The sequence below is a fragment of the Pan paniscus genome, chromosome 7, assembly GCF_029289425.2.
Source record: "Pan paniscus chromosome 7, NHGRI_mPanPan1-v2.0_pri, whole genome shotgun sequence".
Taxonomy (NCBI): Eukaryota; Metazoa; Chordata; class Mammalia; order Primates; family Hominidae; genus Pan; species Pan paniscus.
The window spans coordinates 79,154,176-79,166,790 of record NC_073256.2 but is presented as its reverse complement, the minus strand read 5'-3'; positions in this window follow the sequence as shown (position 1 = coordinate 79,166,790).

The window sequence follows — 12,615 nt, the reverse complement described above, 5'->3', positions numbered from 1 at the left end:
CTGTCTCCTAAGACTGGATTTTTAGTGAACACTGAAAAGCCATTTTAGAGGGGAACAGGTTTCATTGAGAAAAGAACCTCTTGATCATTTGAACCCTCTAAATGAATCATGTGGGAGTCTAGTAGAAACGTTTATGAAGCTGGGAGAAGCTATACTACGGCCTTCAGTCTGAATCAGATTACCTTTCACATTGCCTAATCTTTCCTTTGGAAAACAGTACGAAGTATTAAAGAAGCCCAGTCTCAGCTGCCTCCCTTGGCCCCAAGAGCTTTCTCAGTGAGTAGCAGAGCACTGGCTCAAAGGGCAAAAGGATATTGTCTCTTTTCAGTTAGTACCGTCCCTTCTCCCATCAATAACTATTAATGCCTTCTTTTTGTATTCTCATGGTAGCAGTTCTAACATCTATCCCAGGCCTTATCTCCTTCTAATCTTCATCTCCAGTGAGACAGAGGGTTCCATCTGAATAAGAAAGATTACTATCTACCAATGGGAGTCAACTAGGTTTTATTTCCCGTAATCTAGAACTTGTTTTTAAGATGGCTCTTACAGCAGCACCTATAGATTTTCCCCCAAGAATGCCTCAGGAAGCTCAACATTGCTTAAGGACATATTTGGCCAAAACAATATTAGGAGGGTCTTTCCTCACATATCATCTCCTTTTGCCCTTCCACTCTTGTCATTCATACAATTTGGATTCTACTTAACCCAAGTCCAAATGTTTAATTCAAGTGGACACAGATCTGCTTTTTAAAATGTCTTTAAATTTACTGGATCTCTTTTACAAGCCCTATCGGTTGAGAAATGTATGTGATGCAGGGGTAGGGGGACAGTCAATAACTTAAAACTTCCTTCGGGTAAGTGCTCACTCTTCCCGTGTAAAGCTAAAAGATTTCTGTTTCCCTCTTCTGCTCCCCTATAAACCAGTGTTTGAGTGTATGGGGGGACATGGTTTAAATGACCTGGTCTGGGCAGAGTTACAGCGTCTGAAACTGCATTTGGTGTCTTTCTGCTGTCACGTGGGTCCTCACTGTCAATTTCTACTTTGATGCTGTTGAATCAGATGTGTACTGTAGTTCTCTCTGTCTCTCTCTCTCTCTCTCCTTTTTCCTCTCCTTTGTTCCCTTCCTGCTCTTTTCTCTAGCTGTCTAATTTGAAATCTCTCTCTTTTTCTCTCAGGTACTATGATCATCCCTAATTATTTCGTCCACTTCAACTCTCCCCAGCTCTGAAAGTTCCTTAATTCCTGGATGTGACTTCCAATTAATTTTGACCCAGGCAGTATATTCTACAATGCTTGACTTCAGGGCTACGCTTTCCAGAAAGACCTCAAATCAGACTTTCAGCTAACTCCCTTGTGGAGAAGGTAGGTCCCAAACAAAACGCATGAGAACCAAAGTGGCCAAGATCTAATCTCTGAAACTCTGCTATCCAATCAGGATGTCAAGTATGCTCTACTGAAGCCATCCCCTCTGCTCTCCATATTCCCTGGTCTTATCCAGCACATACCTCCCTCAGGGTCTTCAACCCAGAAAAGAGAAACCAGAGCCCTGCCTCCCTTCAACACTGCTGTTTGGCATATCCCTGCACCATGTTGGAAATGCTCTGCTCAGGGCTTCTTCTAGGCTCTAGCGCCTAGAGTCTCACAGGCCCACCCACCTGGGGAATCAGGTCACTTGCCGCTAGCACTGATGTTTTCTACATACATGTGTCAACCCGAACGTTTCTAAACTGTCACTGTCATATCAAGTGTTGGAATTGATTAAAACCCTAGTGCCTGCTCTACTGTCTCCTATCTGACTCCCTTTTACTTCTCTTCATCTCTCAGGTTAGGCTCAGCTTATTCTTCCACGAAAGCATCCATCTGCTAGGAGAGCAGGTTCCTTAGCCTAGAATTGCTGAAGGAAATATTTTCTCTACACTCAGGGTAGAAAATAAATGCTCACTGACTACCAGCTTTAGTTCTTAGTATGCTAATGCAATCTCTACACAGAGCCTAGATTTTAAGGCAGTCTTGTTGCAAATCCTCTTCTAGGTACTAGCTGGTAACTATTAATGTCTTCTCTTTGTATTCTCATGATAGCAGTCCTAAACTCCATCCCAGGCCCTATCTCCTCCTTATCCTCATCTCCAGTAAGATGGAGAGTTCCATCTGAATAAGAAGATTAAGCCATGAAAATGCAAAAGAGAAAGGGATATTAATGTACTTCAAATATTATTCCTCTTAATTAAAATAGGTGAGACAATGAGAAACATCTCCATGCCAGGAGTGCGCAAGAGCTGTCTGCAAAAAGATGTCTGTGGCCCCGGAAAGAGTTGCAGCCCAGTAAATCTCCTGAGAGGATCATGGCTTTTATAACACTATAAAAAAGGAGAATTCCACTGAGGGCAGCAAAAGGGCAGTAAAAAAAAGAGTTCAAGGTGATTGTTATGCTCCCCTTTTAAGGATGTTTATCTCTGCTGCTTCCACTTTGCCTAGCAACTATTACATAAGCAAATCAAGAGAGAGACTACTTAAAATATTTAAAATTTTTGAAATTAAAATTAAAGTGCAAGAGTTACACACATATAAAAAACCAATAGAGGCTAAAAAGTTAATTTAAAACTCAAAAAAAAATCAAAAATTTAAAAGGAGAAAACAGAAATTTGCAGAAATAATTTGTCATGCTGGGCTATATCACCTAAATTCCCCCTTCAAAAACTAAAGACTTTCTCCCCCACCTCCAGTGAAGGTTTTTTGCTGACTTCTCAGGTAATTGTCCCCATGAACAGAGCCAATTCACCCTGAGACAGCTGTATTCACTGTGGGGACATAAATCATTGTGGGAAATAAAGGCCAGACCCTGTTATGCCAACTGGAGAAAGCCCTAATCAACCATTCTAGTTTCAGAGCTCCCAAGAGTATGACGAGTTCTTGATTAGATGCATGAGCTTCAGGCAATGTGATATTCAGGGATCCTTTAATACAATTTGTAGGAGTACAGTGGTCTATGACATTTTGGAAAATGCCCATTAAGAAAATAACAAATTATCACATCCCACGCTGTCCACCACAAAGAAAGCACTATGCAAGGTAAAACTATCTATGTTCTAGAGGCAACATATTGCACCTGAGAATACTGCTCCCAATACCAGGTAGCACAGAAGGCTACCAGCTTTGAGAGAGACCTAGAGCAGGGGAGGATTCTATTTTGAGCAGGTTTTAGGATCAAGTGCTAGCAGCCCTGATGTGTGAGCCATACAATGCATCCATAGCAGCCATATCTTATGATGCTAGAGGTATCCATTTTGGGGAAGGATACTGTGTGGAGTTTATGACAAGCTTCAACGGGAGAATTACAGCACAGACCTCCAGGGATCTGGAGCAAGGCCATTCCATCTTCAGCAGAGAATGATGGATTACAGCAATCCATTGTAAAATGCAAGTGGTATAACGGAGATTAAGCATAAGCAGAAGTGAAGAGACAAAGCAGGCTGAACGAGCAGGTAACCTGGACCCCCATGTGTCCCATTGTTGCACCTGTGCCCCTTCCCTTACTAATACATATGGTTACATTTGTGGAGAGAAACAAAAATCAAGAAGAAAAAATAAAAAGTGCCGTTCATGAATAGGTCAGCTAGGTATTTGGGTTTGTTAAAGTGAACTAAAAATGGCCTGAGAAGGACTCCGTACTTCTATATTTGAGTCCTTGTGGATGAACTGTAACCTAACTTAATAGGTAGACAAGATTGAAAACCTAACTTAGGAGTATATGCCTGTAATAATAGTCAGTCTTGGCCAATTCCAGTAGCCATGTTTCAACTACTCATACACTGTTGAGTGTTCAAACTGTATTCAAATAAGGCAAATGTCAACCTGCAACCAACACAGTTGTTTCTCTATCTCACTTCCAATTTCTGCACACCATGTCTCTTTTTTTGTTTATAAATTTGTTCTGACCACCAGGCATCCCTGGAATCTTTATGAATCTGCTGATTCTGAGGGCTCCCTGATTCACAAATGATTCATTGCTCAATTAAACTCCTTTAAATTTAATTCAGCTAAAGTTTTTCTTTTAACAGAAGATTGTTTGGAAAGCTAAGTCTTCCCTCTGTCATTGAGTAAATGTTTTCCTTTTTCAACAATTTTCAGTCATCATTTTGGCTAAATGAATGACTTATGATTACCTGGAATTCTACTTCATAATATCAAGTGTTTTAAACTTTTAATAGATTTGATAGGCTTCCCAAATCCAATTTCAGCTTCCAAATTATCTTTTCCTTTTTTTCATCTCTTTATAGAAAACATAATTTATATGAAAGGGCTTTACAAATGAGTACATTTTTTATAATCTTTTTTTATTTTGATAGGCTTTTGTTGAATAGGTGGTGTTTGGTTACAGGAATAAGTTCTTTAGTGTAATTTCTGAGATTGAGGGGCACCCATCACCTGAGCAGTGTACGCTGTACCCAATATATAGTATTTTATCCCTCACCCCATTCCACCCTTTCCCTTGAGTCCCCAAAGTCCATTGTATCATCCTTATGCCTTTGCATCCTCATAGCTTAGTTCCCACTTATGAGTGAAAACATACGATGTTTGGTTTTCCATTCCTGAGTTACTTCACTTAGAATAATGGTCTCCAATTCCATTGAGGTTGCTGCAAATGTCATTATTTTGTTCCTTTGTATGGCTGAGTAGTATTCAATGGTATATATATATATATATATATATATATATATATATATGAACACATTTTTTTATCCACAAGTTGATTGATAGGCATTTGGGCTGGTTTCATATTTTTGCAATTGCAAATTGTGCTACTATAACGAATGTGCAAGTATCTTTTTCGTATAACGACTTCTTTTCCTCTGGATAAATACTCAGGAGTGGGATTGCTGGATCAAATGGTAGAGCTACTTTTAGTTCTTTAAGGAATTTCCATACTGTCTTCAACAGTGTTTGTACTAGTTTACATTCCCACCGACAGTGTAAAAGTGTTCCCTTTTCACCACATCCAGGCCAACACCAATTATATTTTTTATTTTTTGATAATGGCCATTCGTGAGAAGTAAGGTGGTACTGTATTGTGGTTTTGATTTGCATTTCCCTACTAATTAGTGATGTTCAGCATTTTTCCATATGCTTCTTGGCCATTTATGTATCTTCTTTTGAGAATTGTCTATTCATGTCCTTAGCCTACTTTTTGATGGAATTTTTTTTTTTTTTGCTAATTTGTTTGAATTCCTTGCAGATTCTGAACATTTGTCCTTTGTCAGATGTATAGATTGCAAACGTTTTCTCCCACTTTATGGTTTGTCTGTTTACTGATTGTTGTCTGTCTGTCGATTATTTGTTTTGCTGTGCAGAAGCTTTTTAATTTAATTAAGTCCCATCTATTTATCTTTGTTTAGTTGCATTTGCTTTTGGGTTCTTGGTCATGAAGTCTTTGCCTAAGCCATTGTCTAAAAGGGTTCTTCCAATGTTGTCTTCTAGAATTCTTATGGTTTCAGTTCTTAAATTTAAGCCTTTGATCCATCTTGTTGATTTTTGTATAAGGTGAGAGATGAGAATCCAGTTTCATTCTTCTACATGTGGCTTGCCAATTATCCCAGCACCATTTATTGAATATGGTATTCTTTCCCCACTTTACATTTTTGTTTGGTTTGTCAAAGATCAGTTGACCATAAGTACTTGGCTTTATTTCCGGGTTCTCTATTCTTGTTCCATTGGTCTATATGCCTATTTTCATACCAGTACCATGCTGTCTTGGTGGCTAGAGAAAGTGACCAAAAAGGAGGAATTGCTAAAGTGAACTAAAAATGGCCTGAGAAGGACTCCATATTTCTTTATTTGAGTCCTTGTGGATGAACTGTAATCTAACTTAATAGGTAGACAAGCTAAAAAACCTGACTTAGGAGCAAGCCCCTCTAACAAAAACAGAGTCTTTGCCAATCCCAGCGGCCATACCTCAACCACTCATACATTGCTGAGTGTTCAAACTGTGTTCAAATAAGGCAAACACCAACCTGTAACCAATACAGCTGTTTCTGTACCTCACTTCCAATTTTCTGTGTGCCACTTCCCTTTTCCTGTTTATAAATTTGCTCTGACCATGAGGTATCCCTGGAGTCTCTCTGAATCTGCTGTGATTCTGAGGGCTGCCCAATTCGTGAATCGTTCATTACTCAATTAAACTCCTTTAAATTTAATTCAACTGAAGTTTTTCCTTTAACAGGTTCAAGCTGAAAATGGACAGCAGCTGTCCTATATGCCTACTTGAACTTTAAAGTGCCCCTGAAGGACAGTGCTGAGAAGGAATCCTCCAACTAGGCCTATTTTCAGGTGGTGCATTTGGTCAACTACTTTGAGTGGAAGGAAAAGTGGCCTGAAGTTAGCTCAGCATTTCTAAGAATGTATGGGCAGTTGCAAATGCCTCAACTGATTGGTCAGGTGCCTAGAAATAAGTCTATCAGAATATCATGGACTAGGAAAACTATAGTAGAGGTATGTGATGAACCAAACAGGAGACATAAAGTGGGAAGATCTAAATATTACATGTTAACATCCCCTAGAGAATATCCTCCATAAAAGAGCCACCAAAAAGCCAACTGGACACAAAGACTCAGCAAATTGACATCAGTCAGCCTCTGACACAAGGGGTGTATGAATGGAGCAGCTGTAGAGGCAGAGATGGATGCTATTAATAGGCCCAAGATCATGGGCTCCCACTTATCAAGGCTAATCTAGATTTTGCAGCTGCTGCATGTCTAGCCTGCCAGTAATAGATGCCGAGGCAGAGGCCCAACCACACATTGAAAAGAACAACTAGTCACAGGGTATCAAGTTGACTCTATTGGAGCCCTTCTGTCCTGGAAGGTATTTTATCGGGAATTGCCATATATTCTGGATATGGCTCAGTCTTTCTTTCCTGCAGAGCCTCAACTGAGGGCTTTGAGAGTGTTTGTTTCATCAACACAGCATCTCATATAACATCACATCAGAGCAAGGAACCCACGTGTCATCAAAGGACACATGACATGGTATCCCCTGTACCTATCCCATGCTACCCCTCCTAGAAACTAGCTGCTGGACTAGTAGAGCAATGAAATAGCCCATTAAAGACTCAGCTGAGGCACCAACAGATATGATATCCAGTAAGGACAGTGTCATCCTCCAGGACACATTATAGACACTAAAACAATAACCATTATGTGGTGCTCTATCTCTATTAAGAATATATGGGTCTTGGAAGCAAGGGGTAGAAGCAGGAGTGATCATGCTTACCATCACTCCCAGTGGCCATTCAGGGAATTTGTGCTTCCTTTCATCTTAACCCTGAGCTCCATGCATTTAGAGCTTCTGGTTCCCAAAGAGATACACCTCCATGAGGAACACAGGAAGAGAATTTTAAGCTGCTGCTGCCATCTCATTTCAGTCCCCTTGAGTCAAGGGGACAGCAAGCAAGAAGACTTGCCATCTTGGCAGAAGCAGTTGACTCCACAGGCATAGTAACCAGGTACTAGCATCCCTCAGAGAAAGAGTCTGTGCCCTTCATGAGGTCAACCAATAAACCACCCATCATAAAAGTGGAAGGTTAGCAAAATCTAGATCTAGATCAGTTCATAAAGGAAGGAAATAAGTATCGGCTGTGGACTCAAGACCACATGTCTCAACAGGGCCACTACCTTTTCTTCCAAGTTTTTTATAGTTTCTCCCAAGAAAAGAGACTATTAAACTCCCAGAGGAGCTGCTTTGAGAATGTAAATGAGTCTAGTAGATACAACAGTACTGGGGTATACAACCTTGAGTACTGTGTTATGAGCCAATCAGATCCCGCACTGAGGACTAGAGGGCTTGTTCCCCTAGCTTTGGGAATGCTTGTTGATGAACAGCTCCTAGCTGTCAGCCTTCTAGAAGGTACTGCCCCAGTTGAAGAGAGACACAGGCCCAAGGGCTTCCCAGGGTAGCCTGAATTCCATAACTCATTGACATGGAATCTATAAAGACGCAGCCACACCCACCTTGTGGCAACTCCAAAGAGTAATCCCAAATACTCTTCTAATCTCCTTTTTGGTGATTGGTACCCAGACATAAACCTGCAAGCTATCTTCTAGGCCTTCCTCTCCCAACCCCCAATAGTCAATGAGTGATTTCCATGCCCCAAACCCTACACCAAGTGCTTTGCCCTCATAGCCTCCTTTACGCTTCCCCACTGCCCTCTGAGACAGTGACTGATATTATTTCCACTTTATAGATAAGGGCAACCCAATTTGGAGATATGGAGTAAGTTTTCAAAGTCACACAGCTAGTAAGTGAAGAAAACATTAACTTCTTTTTTTACTTTTATTATACTTTAAGCTCTGGGGTACATGTGCAGAATGTGGAGATTTGTTACATAGGCATACATGTGCCATGGTGGTTTGCTGCACCCATCAACCCGTCATCTACATTAGGTATTTCTCCTAATGCTATCCCTCCCCTAGACTCCCAAACCCTGACAGGCCCCAGGTGTGATGTTCCCCTCCCTGTGTCCATGTGTTCTTGTTGTTCACCTCTCACTTATGAGTGAGAACATGCAGTGTTTGGTTTTCTGTTCTTGTGGTAGTTTGCTAAGAATGATGGTTTCCAGCTTCATCCATGTCCCTGCAAAGGACATGAACTCATCCTTTTTTATGGCTGCATAGTATTCCTTAGTGCATATGTGCCACATTTTCTTTATCCAGTCTATCATTGATGGGCATTTGGGTTGGAAACAAGTCTCTGCAATTGTGAACAGTGCTGCAGTAAACATACATGTGCATGTGTCTTTATAGTAGCATGATTTATAATCCTGTGGGTATATACCCAATAATGGGACAGCTGGGTCAAATTGTATTTCTGGTTCTAGATCCTTGAGGAATTGCCACACTGTCTTCCACAATGGTTGAACTAATTTACACTCCCACCAACAGTGTAGAAGCATTCCTATTTCTCCACATCCTCTCCAGCATCTGTTGTTTCCTGACTTTTTAATGATTGCCATTCTAACCAGCATGAGATGGAATGTCATTGAGATTTTGATTTGCATTTCTTTAATGACCAGTGATGATGAGCATTTTTTAATATGTTTTTGGCTGCATAAATGTCTTCTTTTGAGAAGTGTCTGTTTATATCCTTTGTCCACTTTTTGATGGGGTTGTTTGTTTTTTTCTACCAAATTTGTTTAATTTGAATAAATTTTCTCCCATTCTGTAGGTTGCCTGTTCACTCTGATGATAGTTTCTTTTGCTGTGCAGAAGCTCTTTAGTTTAATTAGATCCCATTTGTCAATTTTGGCTTTTGTTGTCACTGCTTATGGTGTTTTAGTCAGGAAGTCTTTGCTCATGCCTATGTCCTGAATGGTATTGCCTAGGTCTTTGTCTAGGGTTTTTATGGTTTTAGGTCTTATGTTTAAGTCTTTAATCCATCTTGAGTTAATTTTTGTATAAGGTATAAGGAAGGGATCCAGTTTCAGCTTTCTTCATATGGCTAGCCAGTTTTCCCAACACAATTTATTAAATAGAGAGTGCTTTCCCCATTGCTTGTTTTTGTCAGGTTTGTCAAAGATCAGATGGTTGTAGATGTGTGGTGTTATTTCTGAGACCTCTATTCTGCTCCATGGGTCTATATATCTGTTTTGGTACCAGTACCATGCTGTTTTGGTTACTGTAGCCTTGTAGTATAGTTTGAAGTCAGGTAGCATGATGCCTCCAGCTTTGTTCTTTTTGCTTAGGATTGTCTTGGCTATGTGGGCTCTTTTTTGGTTCCATATGAACTTTAAAGTAGTTTTTTCCAATTCTGTGAAGAAAGTCAATTATTGCTTGATGGAAATAGCATTGAATCTATAAATTACTTTAAGCAGTATGGCCATTTTCACAATATTGACTCTTCCTATCCATAAGCATGGAATGTTTTTCCATTTCTTTGTGTCCTCTCTTATTTCGTTGAACTGTGGTTTGTAGTTCTCCTTGAAGAGTTCCTTCACATCCCTTGTAAGTTGGATTCCTAGGTGTTTTATTCTCTTTGTAGCAATAGCGAATGGGAGTTCACTCATGATTTGGCTCTCTGTTTGTCTGTTATTGGTGTATAGGAATGCTTGTGATTTTTGCATGCTGATTTTGTATCCTGAGACTTTGCTGAAGTTGCTTATCAGTTTAAGGAGATTTTGGGCTGAAATGATGGGGTTTTCGAAATATACAATCATGTCATCTGCAAACAGAGAAAATTTGACTTCCTCTTTTCCTAATTAAATACGCTTTATTTCTTCCTCTTGCCTAATTGTTCTGGCCAGAACTTCCAGTACTATGTTGAATAGGAGTGATGAGAGAGGGCATCCCAGTCTCGTGCTGATTTTCAAAGGGAATACTTCCGGTTTTTGCCCATTCAGTATAATATTGGCTGTGGGTTTGTCATAAGTAGCTCTTATTATTTTGAGACACGTTCCATCACTACCTAGTTTATTGAGAGTTTTTAGCATGAAGGGGTGTTGAATTTTGTCGCAGGTCTTTTCTGCATCTATTGAGACAATCACGTGGTTTTTGTCATTGGTTCTGTTTATGTGATGGACTACATTTATTGACTTGTGTATGTTGAACCAGCCTTGCATCCCAGGGATGAAGCCAACTTGATTGTGGTGGATAAGCTTTTTTATGTGCTGCTAGATTCAGTTTGCCAGTATTTTATTCAGGATTTTTGCATTGGTGTTCATCAGGGATATTGGCCTGAAATTTTCTTTTTTTGTTGTGTCTCTGCCAGGTTTCGGTATCAGGATGATGCTGGCTTCCTAAAATGAGTTAGGGAGGATTCCCTCTTTTTCTATTGTTTGGAATAGTTTCAGAAGGAATGGTACCAGCTCCTCTTTGTACCTCTGGTAGAATTCAGCTGTGAATCTGTCTGACTCTGGACTTTTTTTGGTTGATAGGCTATTAATTACTGCCTCAATTTCAGAACTTGTTATTGGTCTATCCAGGGATTCGACTTCTTCCTGGTTTAGTTTTGGGAGGGTGTATGTGTCCAGGAATTTCCATTTCATCTAGATTTTCTAGTTTATTTGCATACAGGTGTTTATAGTATTCTCTCATGGTAGTTTGTATTTCTGTGGGATCAGTGGTGATATTCCCCTTATTATTTTTTATTGCACCTATTTTACTCTTGTCTCTTCTTTATTAGTCTAGCTAGCACTCTATCTATTTTGTTGATCTTTCCAAAAAACCAGCTCCTGGATTCATTGATTTTTTGAAGGGTTTTTCGTGTCTCTATCTCCTTCAGTTCTGCTCTGATCTTAGTTATTTCTTGTCTTCTGCTAGCTGGTTATTCTAGTTAGCAATTCGTCTAACCTTTTGTCAAGGTTCTCAGCTTCCTTGCATTGGGTTAGAACATGCTCCTTTAGCTCAGAGGAGTTTGTTATTACCCACCTTCTGAAGCCTACTTCTGTCCATTCGTCAAACTTATTCCCCATCTAGTTTTGATCCCTTGCTGGTAAGGAGTAGTGATCTTTTGGAGGATAAGAGGCGTTCTTGTTTTTGGAGTTTTCAGCCTTTTTGCGTTGGTTTCTCCCCATCTTTGTGGATTTATCTCCCTTTGGTCTTTGATGTTGGTGACCTTCAAATGGGGTCTCTGAGTGGCATCCTTTTTGTTGATGTTGCTACTATTCCTTTCTGTTTGTCAGGCCCCTATTCTGCAGGTCTGCTGGAGTTTGCTGGAGGTCCACTATAGACCCCGTTTGCCTGGGTATCACCAGCAGAGGCTGCAGAACAGCAAAGATTGCTGCCCATTACTTCCTCTGGAAGTTTTGTCCCAGAGGGGCACCCGCCAGATGCCAGTGAGAGCTCTCCTGTATGAGGTGTCTGTCAGCCCCTCCTGGGAGGTGTCTTCCAGTCAGGATACACGGGGGTCAGGGACCCAACTGAGGAGGTAGCCTGTCCCTTATCAGAGCTTGAACACTGTGCTGGGAGACCCACTGCTCTCTTAAGAGCTGTCCGGCAGGGACATTTAAGTCTGCTGAAGCTGCGCCCACAGCTGCACTCTTCCCTCGGGTGCTCTGTCCCAGGGAGATGGGGGTTTTATCTATAAGTCCCTGACTGGGGCTGCTGTCTTTTTTTCAGAGATGCCCTGCCTAGAGAGGCAGTCTGGCCGCAGTGGCCTTGCTGAGCTGTCGTGGGTTCTACCCAGTTCGAACTTCTCCCCGGCTTTGTTTACACTGGAAGGGTAAGACTGCCTACTTAAGCCTCAGCAATAGCAGACACCCCTCCCCCCACCAAGCTTGAGTGCCCCAGGTCAACCTCAGACTGCTGTGCTAGCAGTGAGAATTTCAAGCCAGTGGATCTCAGCTTGCTGGGCACCATGGGGGTAGGACCTCCAAGCCAGTCACCGGCGGGAATCTTCTGGTCTGCTGGTTGTGAAGACCATGGGAAAAGCACAGTATCTGGGCCAAAGTGTACTGTTCCTCCCGGTACAGTCTCTCACAGCTTTTCTTGGCTAGGAACAGGAAATCTCCCGACCCTCTGTGCTTCCCAGGTGAGGTGACGCCCCACCCTGCTTCAGCTCACCCTCCGTGGGCTGTACCCACCTTCCAACCAGTCCCAGTGAGATGAACTTGGTACCTCAGTTGGAAA